This window comes from Equus przewalskii, chromosome 6 (assembly GCF_037783145.1).
Source record: "Equus przewalskii isolate Varuska chromosome 6, EquPr2, whole genome shotgun sequence".
NCBI lineage: Eukaryota > Metazoa > Chordata > Mammalia > Perissodactyla > Equidae > Equus > Equus przewalskii.
This window is the reverse complement of record NC_091836.1, coordinates 27,622,513-27,635,894: the sequence shown is the minus strand read 5'-3', so window position 1 is coordinate 27,635,894 and position 13,382 is coordinate 27,622,513. Positions and strand designations below refer to the sequence as shown.

Here is a 13,382-nt window from a genome sequence, read left to right as displayed (position 1 = left end):
AAATGCAAATCGAAACCACAATGAGATGCCCCCTCACACCCATTAGGATTGCTATATCAAAAGAAGCTGTTTTCAAAAAGCAGAAAATAACAAGTATTGGCGAGGATGTAGAGAAATTGGAAGCTTGTACACTGCTGATGGGAATGCAAAACGGTGCAGCCGCTGTAGAAAACATTATGGTGGTTCCTCTAAAAGTTAAAAACGGAACTACCATATGATCCAGCAATTCCACTTCTGAGTACACATCCAAAAGAATTGAAAGCAGGGTCTCAAGGAGATATTTGTACATCTCTGTTCATAGCAGCATTATTCACAATAGCCAAAAGGCGTAAGCAACCAAGTGTCCATTGACAGATAAACAGATAGACAAAATGTGGTCTATACTACAATGGAATATTATTCAGCCTTAAAAAGGAAGGAAATTCTAACACACCCTACAACATGGATGAACCTTGAGGACATTATGCTAAGTAAAATAAGCCCATCACAAAAAGACAAATACAATATGATTCCACTTCTATGAGGTTCCTACAATAGCGAAATTCATAGAAACAAAAAGTAGAATGGTGGTTGCCTGGGGCTGGAGGAAGTGGAAAACAAGAGTTGTTTAATGGGTACAGAGTTTCGGATCTGCAAGATGAAAAAGTTCTAGAGATCTGTTGCACAACAGTGTGATTATAATTGACACTAGTGAACTGTACACTTAAAAATGGTTAAGATCATAATTTTATGTTATGTGTATTTTACCATAATTAAAAATAAAAAATAATAATTGGGGCCAAAATTTGGGCAGGACAGGGGACAAAAACGCCAGCAAGCCCCATGCATGCAGTGCGTCAGTTTGCCAAGTGCTGTCACATTCTCCATCTCGTTGGGAGGGGAGCAGAGCAGGAGTGAATATCCCATTTTTCAGGGAGACAAGCCAGTGAGAAGAGGGGCCCCACCCAAGGTCTCAACATGGTGAGTGGAGCTGAGCCCCATGCCTGGTCCTTTCCCCTCTCAGTAAAGAGCCCCTCAGGCCCTGAAGCTCCAGGAGGGCCTGAGCCCCGAAACTTGCAGGATCTCAGGGAGCTGAGGGTGGTGTTGGGGAGCCCTGGGGTCGGGCTTGAGGGGTGAGGCCTTGTACACATCCTGGTATCGCACCTGCCGCCTCTGCACAATCATTGACAGCACTCTCTTTAGTTTTAGCATTGTCCCAGTTGCAAAGATACATTATATATTCGCCACAACTGTAAGTGACCAGAAAGCCAAGGGGCAGAGTTGGGTAGAAAGAGGAAGCAGCCCAGCTTCTTGGGGAAGAGAGTCCTCAGGAGTATCTCAGAAGGTCCCGCTGCCTGTGAGCAGAAGACTCAAAGGATGGAGTGGGGAGGTGATGGCGTCTGTGGTCTGGGGCGAGGTGTGGCCTGCACCAGGACGGTGGCTGTGAGGAGAGAAGAAAGGGGCATGGGAAAAGTGGAGTGTCAGCAGACTGAGACACATGGGCCTGACCGTGGACCCCTAGGAATGTAATGCTCCTTCTCCTGGCCGCCATTCTCCCGCATCCCCTGGGGTTCTCCGCGTGGAACACAAGAGCAGCCCGCTTGGGAGGAATCAGCCACGGGGTTTCCTCCTCCCTCTGAGCTTTCCCCAGTGCCTGGCCTTGGGCCAAGGCCAAATCCGGACCAGCCTACAGGGCCTTTCTCACCCCATCCACCTATCTCAGCCTCAGCCAACCTCTCTTCTTAAACTCCCACCTCAATCCCCAGCTCACCCCTCCCGACACTACATTCCTACAGCTGGAAAACCCTATCCCCTCGCCCCTGCAGCCCTCCCTGAAACCTCCTCCTCTCTAACCCTCCCCAGCTTCAAGGACTTGCAGCCAGTAGACTTGTATTTGACTCCCAGCTCTTCCACCTGGCATCTTTGCAATCCGAGGCAAGTCATTTCACCTCTCTAGACCTCAATTTTCTCAGCTTCAGAAGGGGACTACACCCCTCAGAGAGTGCTGTGGGGTTTCAGCAGTGTGAGCACGTGATGGTAGCATTGTATCTGATACTTCCTGTGCTACTCAGCATTCAGAGTCGCACGGCAAGTGGAGAGCAGTGCGCAGAATCCAAAACACCCCACGGCCCACTCTAGCCTTTGTCTTTGGAAAATGATAATGACGTCTCTCCAAATACTTTCCCCCTTAGGGGAAGGTTGTCAATGCTGATGCTAACATGAGTTTGTCAATCCGTAGACTCCTCCATCTGATAATGAGGGCAGTAGGGGGACACAGGGCCAAGTTCCTTGAGAGTAGGGGCAGCACGACATGTCTCTACCCTCAGTGCCTGCCACAGATGCTCAATCATGTTTACAAGAAAGGAGAGAAGAGGAGGGAGGGAGGAGCCAGTCTTTACCTGAACCCAAGTCTTTAGGACCCAGGTTCAGTCTGAGATTGGGTGAGAGTTGAAGTGCAGACCAATATTAGAACTGAGGTTATAAATGAGGATAGCGATGAAGATTCATAATAAGGAAGGGATGAGGGTTAGGCTGAACTTCAGATTTATGTTGGGTTCAACTCTGGGTTCTGGTTAGAGTTCTGGTTAAGGTGAGCTCTAGGATATAGGCTGTGATTAGGGACTAGGTCATAGTTAGCACTAAGGCTTGAGCTAAAATTCATCTTAGAGTTAGCAATGTCTGAAAGTTCTGGGACTTACAGCAGGGGTCAGTGCCATGGGCCTGGGTAAGGGCTCCGCAAGTGACAGGCCTGGCAGACTGCTGGCTGAAGAGGTGTGGCCAGCCAGGCAGTCCCAGATGGGATCTGAATCCAGCACCATGGACAGCTCCAAGGAGAGCACCTTGGTAAGCCAAGAACCCCTGAGATGCTCCTGGCTGCCTTCCCCCACTACCCTCTTCCATGACACCACAGCCGCTGAGCTACCCACCCAAGACTGACCCCTGACAAGACCAAGAGCACCAAATCCTCCAGGGAGTCTGGGTCTCTCATCTGAGCATTTCCTTCAAAATCATTCTCGTTTTAGACCCTAGATCCCCTAGAATCAAGATTCTAATTGAGAAATTTCTGGCCCAAGCCTTTACAAGATGATCTTTTTCCTAAAAATCAAAGATTTTCAAATTCCACTCCTGACTCCCAGATTCACTCCACTTTGTACAACATAACTCCTATTCCTCCGATCCCTCTTCCCCACGGGCAAATCAGGAAATCCCCAAGCCTGTTCCTCTCATCCCTCTTCTCTCATCTTCCTCCATCTCCTGAGCCCAAGGGGTATGATGGGACAAAGGTGAGGGCCTGAGGGTGGCACACAGGTGAGAACACACAGTGGAGAGTCATGCAGAGGCAGGCAGTACACAAGGGTCCAGCCAGACTAACAGCCCCTCTTCCCCTCTATATCCCCAAACACCTGGGTATCTACAGGATAGCTTCGGGGCAGGGGCCTGCTGAAGGACTCTAGATGCTGTGTACACTCAGCCTCAGGTCCTGGTAAGTCAGAGAAGACTTTCAAGGTCTTTCGCCTCATGGTGGCAATCCAGCGCCACAGAGTAGGGGAAAAGGTCACCACTGAGCACCCACTATGTGCCAGACTTTGCCTACATTATTATCTCATTGAATCATCAAAACAACTCTTCTCACAGATGAAGAGGCTGAGGCCCACTAGCAAATAGCAGATCTGGGATGTGAACCCCCAAGTCTGTTGGCCCAAAGCCCATACTTTTTCTGCCACACCATGAACTCTGGTTGTTAAAGAGGCCTTAAAATCCCTGGGCGAGAACTCTCTGCTGTCACATCAGATGGCATCATTGGGTCACTAGGTCTGGCCTGGATTGCCACAGGCATATCCATGTGTCCTGGGTGTCCTGAGGGCTGGGAAGGGGAGCCGTATCCCCTGCCTGTGGTGATCCCCCTCCAAGGCCCAGAAGTTCCTGGGAGTTGCCTCCTAATGGAGAGTGGGTTCATGCGATGGCCAAGCAGATAAGCACTGTGGCTTCTTCTGATCCCTTCCCCCCACCACCCTTGCAGGCCACCTCCAGGGGACAAATCTCCATGTGCTGCAGGTAAAGCCTGAAATTATCTGCCAGGGAGGGGAGGTGGAACCACCCCTGAGACCTTGACTGTAGCCCTGGGGATCTATCCAACCCACCCCTTGGAGGTCACTGGCGTTGGGGGCAAAGATGAGCCTCAAAACAGGAAGGTGCCAGTCTGGGGAGGCTCTGGGGGAGCAGCGAGCAGAGCCTAGAGCCTGGCTCCCCTCCTGTCCCTCTGTAGCAATTAACAAGCCTTTGTTCCTGTCCCTGATCTCCTCTGGCAGAGCCTTAATCATCCTCTTCCCTGCAATGAGCAGCCTTCTCATTAGGGCCTTAAGAACCTCTATTATAAACATGTAAATGGAACTCAACGAGGAGGGAAATATTTGACTGCTCCAATCTCCTTTGTGCTGCTGCCAGCTTTGCCCAAGATTTCACCGCTCAGCAGCTCAGCACGCTGCCCCCACTGCCCTGTCACACCGCTCCATCTTCTTCTATTGGAATTTAATTACCTTCGCCGGCGAGTGTTTGGAGAACCTCTCTCCATCAATTGATTCTGAAGTCAGACTTTTTTCCCAAGATACTTAATGGCACTTGGGCTGATGGGAGCCTGGGAGCAGGTGGACCTGGGGCACAGGGAACCCTTTAACAACAGGGGTAGGAAGGGTCATCATGGTTATTCCCCTGCCTCTGAGCAGGACAATATTTCAGCCAGCCCAGACGGCTGGGAATCTCTTATCTTAAGGTCCACAGAGAAGCAGATTTCTGAGACTTCCGCTGGGCTGGACTGGAAGTTCTTCCCAAAGTCTGCCTGGTGCTGGGTGAGCCTTCCCCCCACCCCAATTTAGTCCTTGATGAAAAAGGAAGAGTCCCATTACCTAGAAACCTGTCCACTACCTGAGAAAGAAGCAGATGTGATCAGCGTCTCCTCCTAGGGCCGTAATGGAGATGGAGACTGGCCCTGCCGGCCCAGTGCAGCTGCATGTGAAGGGCTCCCCCAGCATGCCAAGTCCCTCGTGCATACGTCTTCCTGTGCCTGCGTCCTCCTTGATGCCAGCGATACCAGACATGCTTGTCCCCACTTGCCTTCCTTCTGAAGCCCTTTCCAAATCTAATTTCTGCTCATTCTTCAAAACCCAGGTCCCTTCCTCTCCTCCACAAAGCCGTCCCATGCCTTTAGGCCACAGTGATCTCTCCCACCACTAACTTCAGAGCACACTGTCTGCCCACTGCCTGCCCCTTTCATGGGTGTCCCCTGTGTGACAGGTCCCTGTTGACCCTTAGCTGCTCATATGCATAAGTTGCATATGTCTCCCCAACCTGGATAAATGACTTCATAGTGTCTCTCCTTCAGCCTGGAGGCTGTGTCCTGGATAGGCTAACACCAAGAAGACTAGGTTGCTGGGTAGGCCGGTAGGTGGGTGGATGGGTTGGTGTATTGGTTAGAGGGTTGCCGGGGTGGAGGGGTGGTTTGGTGGAAGAGTAGGCTTGCTGTTGATTGGCTGCCTGGTGGCTGGAGCAGCCTATCCATCAGAAGGTTGCCGGGTTGGTGGGGTGGTAGGAGAGCAGTGTGCCAGTTATGACCTGACTGCCTGTCAGCTTCAAGGCTACTCTTCACTGCCCGGACTGTGATCACGGCTGGACTCGGTAAAGGTTCCTCCTTTACCAGCTGGCTCTCCATTAATCTTTGTTGGTAGAGGGAGCTGAAACACTGCAGGAAGAAGGGGCTTCCCTCCCAGGCCCCTGCAGTGAGGCGCCCCACAGCATACAGCTTCCTCCAGCACCCCAGAAGACAGCTTCCCAGGGGGTTCCAGCAGCATGGGCCTCAGCAAATTCTTCTGCAGTCCAGCAGGCCCGGCTGACCTTGCCTTAACAAGTGGCAATGTCAGCCCTGGGTGCGTGTGCTCCTGGATTTGTCCCTTCCTTTGGTGCTCTGCCTCAGCCCAGAGGCAGTGGCCACTCCCCAGGTCTTCTATTCCTGTGTTTCTTTAGAGGAGACAGGCAATCCTGGTACAGTTAGTGGATAATCCTTCGTAAGTCACCTTCTGTTATAGCTAACTAGTCTTTCTATTAAACCTTTCCTGTTAATATTACTGAGTAGTTTCTATCTCTTGATTGGACAGTGGGGGAAAGGGTTGATTGGTGAGTTGGATGATGGGCTAGTTAGTGGAGTAGTAGGATGGTGGAAGAATAGGTTTATGGACTGGTTGGTTGGCAGATTGGCTGTTTGGTTGGTAGTTACTTAGAAGGCTGCTGGTTTGGTAGTGTGGCACGGTGTAGGGTGATAGGTTGGTTGGTGGTTGGTGGATTAGCTAGCGGGGTGATGACTCGATTGGTAGATTGGTAGATTCAGGCGGTTGATGGGTTAGTTGGAGGGTGGGTTGATAAGTTAGTGTTTTAGGACATGGGTTAGCATCATATTGGAGGGAAAGACAAGCCCCAGGGAGGTCCCTACAGCACCGGGAAGTGTCAGTCTCCATTCCTGCCCTACCTGAAGGGGCCCAGCCTGCCCCCCAAACTGGAATCCCCACAGCCGTGCCATGGCTGCTGGAATGCCTCTGCAAACAGAAGCAGCGGGCTGAGGGGGAGGCCTCTGGGGAATGTGGAGAATGGCCCCAGAGGACACCGAGCACAGGAGCCCTGAGGCATTAGAGCTGGCCTACTTCCCTTTACCACCCCGTGCAGGTCTCAGCTGCCCCTGCAGGTCTGACACAGCCCCCAAGGTACCACCTGATTACCAGCACCCAAAGAGCCTTCCAGAAAAGGGGTTAGAATCCATTGTCCGACACAACTAGAAGGACATGCAACTAAGATGTACAACTATGTATCGGGGGGATTTGGGGAGATAAGGCAGAAAAAAAAAAAGAATCCATTGTCCTTCAGGATGGACTTGTGCCTCTGCTCCATGGAGTCTCCTGAGACACTGACCCCAAAGCGTGGATGTCCTTTAGGTGCTGGGCTGGCTCCTGGCCAAGCCAGACTTGGAATTCTCCCCAGCACACTCCCCTGCCCTTCTGCCCATCACCCCCAGAGCCTCTGCCTTCATCTGGTCAATCCCTGCCACCCTCACTCCTCAGCTCTCTCTCTGCCACACCCCCTGCACCCTCTGTCTCCTCCCTCTGGCCTGTCCTTGAGGCCTGGGCTAAAACCCAGAAGCGTGTTGGTCTCCTTCTCCACTGGCCCCCAGCCTGCTCCCCAACCACCCCAGGTCCCCACCCAGAGCCACCAACACATTTCCAAATTGCATCTTTTGAGAATCAGAAAAAGAGATTTCAGAAGGAAATTGCTTTTTCTCTTGCTCAGTCCAGATGGGCTATTTTTGACTTGTCTCCCCACTCCCCAACCCCCTCACAATCTAAAGCTTTTAGATTATGTCTAGAGCTTTTCCCTGGGTTGGGGCCAGTCTCTATCCCTCCTGAGGCCTGGAGGCATCAGAGAAGTCCACGTCCCTGGGGTCGGGGCAGGCCCCGGGTTCCAGTCCTGCACCCAAGCTCTGTTCCAGGGCTCCCCAGGCGCAGGGGCCAGGCCCTGGGAGCTGCGGGGAGAGGGCAGATGAGAGAGGGGGCTCACAGCTGCAGCTTGGGGCTGTGAAGTGGGAGGTTCGCTTGTCTCCTCGTGCCCCCCCACATCCACGGACTCACACGCTACCCCACCCCGCGGCCCCTTTCCAGGCCACCCTGTGGGCCCACTCCCTCCAGGCCTCAGATCAGAGGCAAAGCACCTAATTAGCCCCGTGATGCCAAGAGCAATGGCCACCAGTGCCAGGCCTCTGAGGGCCACTCCCTGAAGAGAGCACCGGCCTGAGCTAGGAGGCCCAAGATCCAGCCCTTCTCAGAAAGTCACTTCCCCTCTCTCTGGGCCTCGGTCTCCTCTCCTGGAAGGGGCATGAGGAGCCCTGGAATGCCAGCTCAGAGTCAAGGCCAGGATGGGATGCAACGATGCATGGCAGGCACCTGGCAAAGTGACAGGCTCAAATTTCTTGACCACCCATTCCTTGCCATACACCTGAATGTCTTAAACACTTGGTCTCATTTTGTCTTCATAAGAACCCTACACACGGGTCTGTTGTTATCCTATCTAAAAAGAAGGAATCAAGGCTCAGAGAGGCTATGGAACCACCCAAGGTCGCACAGTAGACAAGGCTCGGAGCCAGGCCTCAAGTTGCTGTTCTTAACCCTCACACTGTGCTGTCAGGTGCTAGTCTATGTTTTTTAAAAAGAGCCTTTGGTGGAACTATCATCCAAAGATATAAGTAGAGGAGGAATTTCAGGCTGTGTACGTATGGAGGAGATATAGGGATGGGAAGAAACTTCTAGAACTCCTCAAATGATAATAGTGGCTAACACTTATTGAGTACTGACCATATGCAAGTGCTGTGCTGAATTCTTCATTGTATAACTCATTTAATCTTTCAACAACCCTGTAAGATAGGTACTATTATCTCCAATGTGCAAATGGAAAAACTGAGGCAGAGAAGTTACTTAACGTGTTCAAAGGCGTGTGACCAGGGAGCCGCTACACCTTACAGCCTCAGCGATGGCACCAAGGAAGTTGCTTCCCCTGCTGCAGGCTCCTCTTCCTAAACCAGGGGGGATAATGAGGGCAGGGGACAGGGAGGGAAGGGGGTCCAAGGTTGAGAATGAGGGCCTCAGAGCCAGGGCTCACAGAGAGGATGGGGATTTTCAGGCCCGAGTCCCTTCTCTCTTGGCCATACCCCGGTCTCCTGCCCCTAACGATCTGGTTAGTGTTGCTTAAGGCTGCGGTGCTCATGGAGGGGGGTTTAGTTCCCTTCAAGGCAGAGGACGCGAGCACACACCTGGTCCCTCCACCCACCCCACCCTCGGCCTCCGAATCTCCCCCTTGAGTGTCCCCTGCCTCTGACCCTCTGTGCCAATTGCTCCTGCCTCCCCCACCACTCATCTGTTCCTTTTCCTGGCACCGAACTTCAGATTCAGGGGTCACCCCAGCCACTGTGATGGTAACAGGGGCCAAGACTTCACCTAGGAATAAGGCTGTGAAGTCCAAGCCCGGCTGAGTGGGCTGGCGAGGGGGGACTCGTCAGGAGACAGCAGGCGGGGACAGAAGAGTGTCTGGTCCAAGCAATTGCTAGGCTGTGGCTGAGTAAATCACACTGACTCTTAAAGAGGGCCCTGAAAGAAGGAGGGGCAGCAAGGACTGTCCCCCCAACGCGAGAGGTCTGTCACCTCCAGCTTCCTTTCTCCAGGGAATCCTGCTTCTCTACTTGGCCCCCTCTCTCCAGTCGGAGCCAGCCTCACCCCCCATCCCCCAACACACACACATGCATTCATCTATAAGCAATCATCCAGGCACATCTTGCTGCCAAAAGATTTTGAAATAGTTTAAAAGAATGCACATAATACTAGAAGATTAAACATCTAAGTGGATTATTTCATCAAAGCAAAAGAGTGGTGGGGCCTCATCTTCAGCCGTGTGAGTGGGAAAGCAGATCCACAAGTGACAGGAGAAGGAAGCAGGTGGCAGAAAGAGAGGCAAGGTGCCAGAGCCAGCGACCAGGAGAGATTCCAGAGAGAGACCGAGAGAAAGCCTCGGTCCCCTCAGCCTCCCAGAGTCCTGGGCCAGTCCACCAGACACTCCGCATTCTTGTGATGAATTTCTCTTTTCTGTTAAAAACAATCAAGACACAGGGAGAAGAAAAGCAGAATAACAAGACGATGTCAAAAGGCAGCTTTAGTGCTCGGAAAAATCCACCAAACCCGCTCTGGGCCTGGGGGCAGCCAAAGCAGAAAGGGAAACAGAGACAAGACCCTCGGGATGCAGGCGATAAACCTCAGCATCGAAAATCAGCGGCATGTCCTGTTCCGTTCACTGTGGGCCCCGCAGCACCTGGGACGGTGCCTGGCACAGAGCAGGTGCTCAATAAAGACATTGAATGAATGAATGAGTGAGTGAATGAGTGACCATCAGTTTCTCAACACAGGCTAAGCTTTTTCTGGCACTTAGGCCTGAAGAAAAACAGTATCATTTGTGGGCTGTCCCTAAATGCCCACTGAGTAATGTGGTGGGGGAATTCACTCATTCATTCATTCATTCACTCACCCCACAATATCTATTGGGCACCTTCCAGGTGAGCACTGCTCTAGGATGAATCAGTGAACAAATAGAAAAACTCCTGCCCTCTGGGAGCTTTCACTGTGTGAGCAGGAGGCAGAGGACACGGTAAACACAGACAACCGAGTAACTGGTACCCTAAAAGGGGATGCAGGCTAGGAAGAAGATGAAACTTGCAGGGTTGAGGGGTGGGGCTGGGGGACATTTCAGCAGAGACTTGAAGGAGGTGAGAGAGTGAGCCAGGGGGACTCCCGGGGAAAGAAAAAGCACAGAGGCCCCAGGTGGAGCCTGCCCGCCTGCCTATGGGGGTCAGGGCAGCTGGGGTGGCTGGAAGGTGGGCAGAGCAGCTGGGGCCAGGTAGGGCTGTGGCCGGAGGCTGCAGGGGCCCAGGAGGGAGCAGGAGACCAGGCAGAGGTCACGGAGGGGCGGAGACGGGGTGGCAGCAGACAGTGCAAGTGGTCGGATCTCGGATGTATTTGGGGGGTTATTGGGCAGGATGTTCAGACGGATTGGGTATGGGGTGTGAAGAGAGGAGAGAAGTGGGTGCCTCAGAGCCCCCAGGGCCTCCACACCACACACAAGGGACACACTGCCTCTCACCACTCCCTCGGCATAAGCCAGGAACAGAGCAATCCTCCCAGACTGGGTCTCCACACAGAGATAAAGGGCAGCCGTGAGCCTGGGGAAGGCCACCCGCGTGTTACCACTTCCATCCCCGTTACATCCTCTGCCAGCTGGACTGTGAGTTCCTCCAGGGCTGGACTGCAACGTTGTCCTTTGTGACCCAGCCCCCACCCAGAGTTGCCACATTCACACACACACACACACATCACCCTTGATTTTGTGTTTCGAGGGTTCATGCCCCTCCAGGAGGCCCTCCACCAGCCCCAGGTTAGGAGCCCTGGGCTGGGATCCCAGTTAGGGCCCCTTCAGATGCGAAGTTCAGCCCCCATGGTCCTGAGCACCTCTGTGGGCACCCGGAGACCTGGGAGCTCCCCAGGGGAGAAGAAGGACCAAGAGCTGGCTGGAACCTGGTCTAAACAGGGAAGAAAAACGAGCACTTACTATGTGGCCGGATCTATGCCGGGCACTGCCCAACCTTCATCTCCCATCCTGACAATGACCCAGCACATACGGTGACAAGACAGCTGTGCCGGCTGCAGGGCCATCTCCCACCCAGCACATATCGCCCTTACCCCTCAGAATCCTGAGCCCAGATGCTCCCTCCAGGCTTGGCCCGCTGCTTCCGCTGCCTCTTCCCCTTACTCAGAAAAGCTTCTGGTTGGGACCCCGACTCTGCCGGGCAGACGAGAAGTGGAAGAAGGCAGCCCGGGCATCGGTGATGATGCCCTGGGCTAGGTCAGCATGCCCCAGCCTTCCGGGTCCTAGAGCCAGTGGGAAGCAGGAAGGAGGGAGCAGAGAGATGGCAGGTGAAGAAGGATGAAATATTGATGCCCGTGTCCTGGTAAAGCAGAGAATGCTGCTTGTCCATGAATAAAAGATGGGTCGGAGGAGCAGGCTGGGCCGCAGATTAATTAATCTAAGTGAGCACTCCACTTTGTGCCATGGGGGAGGGGGCGGTGGAGTAAAAAGACTCACCTCCCACCCGCGGCCCCAGCCCACAGACCCTGAGGGGCGGGCAGAGGTCCTCTGTGCCAGCAGGCAGCCCGGCGAAGCAAGGACACGGGCAGAGAAGCTGCGCCAAGCCCAGAGGGGCAGAGGCAGCTGGACCGTCCAGGACCAGCCTTGGCCCCTCTGCCCCAAGCCTGCTGGGGCCATGCGAGCTGGCAGCTTCCCTGGCAGATGGAAACCACAGAGACCAGATGCCCTGGGGCGTGAGCTTTGCCAGGTGCAGCGTCTCTGAGGCCGATGAGGAGGGTATCTGGGGCTCCTGGGTCCTTTCCTGCTGCCTCAATTTCTTCCTCAGGGAAATTTTGAGAACCTGGATAAGGGAGGGGGAAAGTGGGAAGAAGCTCAGAGGCAGCAGGTCTAAGATTCAGCATAGGAATTTGGGCACAGGCCGGGCACCGGTCGGAGAGATGCTGGCAGGGATGGAGGACCACAAGTTTTGAGACACTGGAAGGGCTGGATGATGCTACAGCTATTTCCACACTCATGCTAACCCCAGGATCCTGACACTTCTTGCCTTAGGCATCACATGGAAAATGTGTTGGTAAGGGGAGTGGTCCCCAAGTCTCCTGGACGTGGTGGTGGAGGTCTCACTAGGTGATGGCGCTCAAGACTTCTGCTTTGACTTGTCATCCGCTGTAGGCAGCAGCTTTCACAGGTTCTTGACAGTTTAATGTTTCCTAAAGGTTACACTAGGACTTTGTGGGAAGAGTGGCAATGTCCCTCACTATGCTCCCTACCCAGGGTCCTGCAGGAGGCATCAGCTCCAGCATCTGAAGTGAACCAGTGGCCACTCCCCAAGGAGGCGCTCCCCACCCTGATGGTGGCTCCATCCTCTCACCACCACCAGCATCCGTGAGACCAGATTGCCCTTTACCCAGGACATCATCCTGATCTGCTCTGTGTCATGGACAGCAGTGCCATCCTTGGTACCATCCCCTGGGGGAGGGCCAGGTGCACCTCCAGGTGGCCTCAGCTGAACTGGCCATAGCCCAGGCAGGCAGCAAGACACCTCCAGCCTGACCCATGGAAACCGGAAACTGGCCTCAGACCCGGCCGTAGAGAGAGGACAGCAAAGATGGGGGTCGCTGACATCCTCACAGGGTGGTTCCCTCCACAGCCACAACCACGGAGCCCATGGGACCTCTGCTCCTCTGTGCCAGGCTCACAGCGTTTCCTGTCTGTCCTGCTCACTGCGCAATTCATCTTGAGCAGCCTGCTGACATCTCTTGTACTCCATCTCATATTTGTTATTTTCATGTAGGCTTAGTCCTGTCTCTCCCATTAATTCTTAGCTCCTTGAATGCCAGAGCAAAGTCTTTTTGGTCCCTGTAGTGCCCCAAGCCATACACAGCCCTGGGCACATGGGAGGTGCATTGTACAGATGTTAGAACACGTGAATGGAAAATGAATGACCCACCACCTGCCCTCTCTCCTGGTCTGGTCTCAGTGTCCAGCCAGTCCTTGCTACCTGCCCTCAAGCTGGGAACTAGTACTTACGGAGGGCACCTGTCTGCGCCAGCCCAGAACCAGACAGGTGTTTTACTAGCATCTAACATTCGCCTCAGTGCTACTAAGCAGTCTCTCCCATTGGACAGATGACAAAATTGAGGCTCAGCATTGGCCAAGGTCACCCAGCCGGCAAGTGGCAGAGCCAG

General features: G+C 53.5%; 1 long non-coding RNA gene across 2 annotated transcripts; it reads right to left on the bottom strand.

Moving 5' to 3' along the window:
• Positions 1-278: 278 nt before the first annotated feature.
• LOC139084286 (uncharacterized) lies at positions 279-11,538 on the bottom strand. Of its 2 annotated transcripts, none has more exons than XR_011541665.1 (2): positions 11,292-11,538; positions 279-1,420 (listed from the first exon to the last, which is right to left on the bottom strand). It is a non-coding gene; the product is annotated as an uncharacterized lncRNA (long non-coding RNA). The 2 variants fall into 2 exon arrangements; XR_011541666.1 differs by lacking the exon at positions 279-1,420 and adding an exon at positions 9,394-9,647.
• Between the last annotated feature and the right edge of the window lie 1,844 nt (positions 11,539-13,382).